We start from the raw sequence: 5,000 nt of genomic DNA on the forward strand, positions 1-5,000 counted from the left end.
ATCCAGCTTCTCAACAACATTCTCCCTCACTCTCTCTGCTCCCTCCTTCCTCCTTTCGTGCACCCTCTCTCTCTCCTTCATTCCTCCCCCCCCCCCCCCAATTTCCCTCTCTATCTCTCCCTTCCTTCCCTTCTTCTTTCCTCCCTCTCTCGCACCCTTCTCTCCTTCCTTCCATCCTCGTCACCTTCCCTCCTTCCTTCCATCCCTCCTCCCTCTCCTCACCTTCCTTTCTCTATCTTGCTGTTCCTTTTCCATCCGGCTTCGTAGATCATAGAATGGCGTTTCGGACAGTTGCCTCTCGCAACTGTCTGGTTTCTTAATCTAAATCGTCTACTTTATTTTACTATGCTTGGATATCGGAAACTTATTTTTAGACGTTGGACATTGTATCGCGTTTCACCTCTCGGCCTGACAGCGTCATGAACCGTTTGATGGACCGGGACGAATTTGACTTTGTTGTTCGCACCGGAAGCCTGTTTTGAACCAAACGACTTTTGAACTTATGGGCAAATCGCGTAAGTGAAATAAAATGTGTGGAATGAACCATTTTTCTATAAAAAGGGAGAGAAGGAATACACTTTTTGGTAGAATGCAGTAAGGGTCATGTTATATATATATATATATATATATATATATATATATATATATATATATACACATATACACATATATGCATATACATATACATACATACATACATACATACACACACACACACACACACACACACACACACATATACACACACATATACATATACATATACATATACATATATATACATATATATACACATATATACACACACATACACACACATATACACACACACACATACACACACACACATACACACACACATACACACACACATACACACACACACACATACACACACACATACACACACACATACACACACACACATACACACACATACACACACACACATACACACACATACACACACATACACACACATACACACATACACACACACATACACACACATACACACACATACACACACATACACACACACACACACACATATATATGTATGTGTATATGTATATATATTTATGAAGGCCGTTAAGTTTTCCTTTTCTAAATATTAAATCGAAACATTTTAATGCATTTCCAAAATCTGAAAAATATGAACGATATGTAAGTTAGTACTTTATTTCCGTATAAATATAACGGAAAAGCTTCTAAATTAACCGAAATACCACGTCCTTTTGAAAGCATAAAAAAATATAATTTAGTTATAGTCCCGACGATTCATACGAATGAATAAAATAGGAAATAGACGTATGTATTTGACACAATGATAATATTTCGTTAAGTCATATTCTGACAATGCGGGACTGGGAATACGGCATGTTTGCCCGAGTACACTGTGTATATACAAATAAAGCTCTGCTTAGAAATGTAAACGGAAAGTTGGAAAAACAAACAACATAAAGAATGAAGCAATACACAGTCCGTGATTTTGGCGGCAGACGTTCTATCAAAATGTGCAGCTTTTGTTTGCACGATAGTCCGAGTTTTGAAAAATATGTTTGACAGATTTGTTTTTGTCCAATAAGGGAAGACCTATAAACATATTGATATAAATGAAACTCCACTGTTATGAGCCGCTTATAGATTTCAAAGAGAATTATAAATATGAGAATTTAGAAGAACAGTTTAAAAAATCGATCGCCTTACAGGTGCAGTAATCGAAAATGTCATCGACGCCCGTAGATTTCCCCGCCGTAAGAGAAAAACGACAGTATATGATTTTATTGTTATCCTGATACATCCTTTGTATATTATTATCTTTTTTACATGATTAATATCAATTATCGATCATCATCTTTACTATCAGAATGTTATCAATTACGGCCCATAACTTTACTTGGGTGGCTGATAATTACCATGAGGGCGTGAACATTTTCAATCATTATTTCAACAATTATTACTGCCATATATTGCAATTGACACAAGTTCAGTCGCCAAATGCAGAAGAAAAGGATACATTCATTTCTTAGGATCTTTGTTTAAAAAAATTGATGTGGTTTTCAGTCATGCCCAAACAAAGAGAAAAAGTAAATGCTTTTGGAATGAAATAGTTGCTGGTATTTGGAGGAATTCTAGTAAAAGAAATTTTATTACATGACATTTCTCTCTCTCTCTCTCTCTCTCTCTCTCTCTCTCTCTCTCTCTCTCTCTCTCTCTCTCTCTCTCTCTCTCTCTCTCTCTCTGTCTCTCTCTCTGTCTCTCTCTCTCTCTCTCTCTCTCTCTCTCTCTCTCTCTCTCTCTCTCTCTCTCTCTCTCTCTCTCTCTCTCTCTCTCTCTCTCTCACTTTCTCTCTTTCTCTGTCTCTCTCTCTCTCTTTCTCTCTTTCTCTTTCTCTTTCTCTCTCTCTCTCTCTCTCTCTCTCTCTCTCTCTCTCTCTCTCTCTCTCTCTCTCTCTCTCTCTCTCTCTCTCTCTCTCTCTCTCTCGCCTCTCTCTCTCGCCTCTCTCTCTCGCCTCTCTCTCTCTCTCTCTCTCTCTCTCTCTCTCTCTCTCTCTCTCTCTCTCTCTCTCTCTCTCTCTCTCTCTCTCGCTCTCTCTCTCGCTCTCTCTCTCTCTCTCTCTCTCTCTCTCTCTCTCTCTCTCTCTCTCTCTCTCTCTTTTCTCTCTCTCTCTTTTCTCTCTCTCTCTCTTTCTTTTCTCTCTTTCTCTTTCTCTCTCTCTCTCTCTTTCTCTCTCTCTTTCTCTTTCTCTTTCTCTTTCTCTTTCTCTTTTTCTCTCTCTCTCTCTCTCTCTCTCTCTCTCTCTCTCTCTCTCTCTCTCTCTCTCTCTCTCTCTCTCTCTCTCTCTCTCTCTCTCTCTCTCTCGCCTCTCTCTCTCTCTCTCGCCTCTCTCTCTCTCTCTCTCTCTCTCTGTCAAATATTATTGTAGGATTTTGTTTCACATGAGATATGTTGTGTTTTATCTCTTTCATTTTATATGGGCATCTTTGTTTGTGTGTATTTTTGGGCGTTTGTATTTGTGTGTGGTTGCACAAATGTTAACTATTATATTTTCCCGATATTTTTATGCATATGCCAGAAATGTATACCATGATTTCAGGTACTTATTTCAGTTTGCAGCAAACCAATTGGAAATAAATAGTGGTTTAGAATCCATGTCGACCACATACTGCTTACCTGTGATGTGTAGCTTATACAGTACTATGAACCGGCTTACATACCTGATATTGTTATTTTAATAGATACATTTGCTTTTTGTTAAACTTTCGTACATTAGACCACATATTACAAAGAATTTTTAGTTTGAACATGACCCCAAAATATCCGCCTCACTGCGATACAATAATGTTCTTTTTTGGAATCGCGAGTTGTGAGTAGCAAGTTAGTCATAAGCAAATTTTCTTTTGCTGTGCATTCAGCCAAAAGAACATTTATGTGTATATATTATGAAATTATATTTAATTATGTTGGCCAATATGTGAGGTTGTAATTTTTTTCAGGTTTCGTCAAACTTGGAACGGAGGTGTTGGTGAAATGGTGGGGGGGGAGTTGCTATAAGTTAACTAAAAGTTTGTTTTTTTTAATCATTATGGTTATTTCAAGTCTTTACTGCAATTATGATTAAAGACAAGTAAATCATTGTGTCATATTTTAAGAATATTACATGGTATTACCAAGAATACATGGCTATAAATGAAACAAATAGACAGTTATTATGTATATTCCTACTTAGACTACAGAGAGAGTGTTATCAATTGAAAATAATTAATCTCATCATTAACATTATTTGTGATCCTATATAATGATTTTTTTTTTTTTTCTACATACCATATATTACTAACTAATGTAATTTTACCATGTGATTAATGCTGACATATCCAAACACTGAAAAATATTTTTTTGCACATCATTGTAACAGTGTTGTAAAAGGTTGAATGTCTTGAATGTTTTGTAATAGGTGAATATTAGGCATACACCTCATTATATATGTTCCTATACATCTACAGTTTAATTAACTATATGCTGTATTATAGACTATGTAAATCTTATTCTAAGGGTGTTTCTTTTTGCAAATTTTATTTTTATTGCTGATATTGATTGTGCAAGATTCTAGCCTTGTATTTTGGCCATCATTTCTAGTGCCATTAATGGTTGCACTGTGCGTGTCTCTTCTCGGGATTATTAGTGTTGTTGGTATGGTTATTGTAATTGAAGTAGTGATATTTCTTAGGAATAGAATGTCTTGTTATTGTTATTAATGATGTGATTATTGTCATTGAAATACTTACATTTATTCAGATAACGATATTTTTTTTATGTAACTGTGTATAAAAATGTGATAATATTGATTCTGTTATTTTAGTTGATATTTCACAAAAGAGGATTTTTTTATGTCATTACTATAGTTTATAATTTATTGTTAATACTATGTAAGAGTTGCAGCATGTTTAAAGTATTTCCTTTTCCTTTTGGTTATGGATCATATGGATGTGGTTTTAATTCATAATGCTGATTAGATTATTGATATTATTATTAAGGGCATAACAATCATCAACATTATTATTATGGCTATATTACTGATATAATTATCTTGCTATTACTGTCATTATCTTTGTTGTCATCATGTTTACACTGTTATTATTTGATTAAAACTGCTTTAAACTGCTGTTTATGTCAGTTACATTGTTGGGTTTTTTCTTTGTCTTCATTGCTCAATTTGTTAGTCATAAGTGAATGAATTTCTCATTGTTTGTAAGCTCACAATGATTGTACATGGCGAATCAAATTACAAGAAATCTGTATTTTTGTGTAACCGTTTCTCGTCTATACATGGATATTTCCACAATTCTGATACTTTTCATTGTCTGTCTCATAATAGACTTTTTTACTACTTTTTTCAACCAGGAAATCATTCTGCTGATAATAATGTGCTGTTGTTTTTTTGTATTTTTCCCAGAAGTGTCAGAAAGCACTCCTGTCTTCTTTGGTAATTTGTGTTG

At 35.0% G+C, this 5,000-nt stretch overlaps 1 protein-coding gene across 2 annotated transcripts in view; it reads left to right on the forward strand.

Annotated features, from left to right (window-relative positions):
* LOC125025083 (protein N-terminal glutamine amidohydrolase-like) overlaps nucleotides 1-5,000 on the forward strand; it is a 31,297-nt gene that overhangs the window by 9,885 nt on the left and 16,412 nt on the right. The window lies entirely within an intron of this gene.

The sequence above is a fragment of the Penaeus chinensis genome, chromosome 4 (genome assembly GCF_019202785.1).
Source record: "Penaeus chinensis breed Huanghai No. 1 chromosome 4, ASM1920278v2, whole genome shotgun sequence".
Taxonomy (NCBI): Eukaryota; Metazoa; Arthropoda; class Malacostraca; order Decapoda; family Penaeidae; genus Penaeus; species Penaeus chinensis.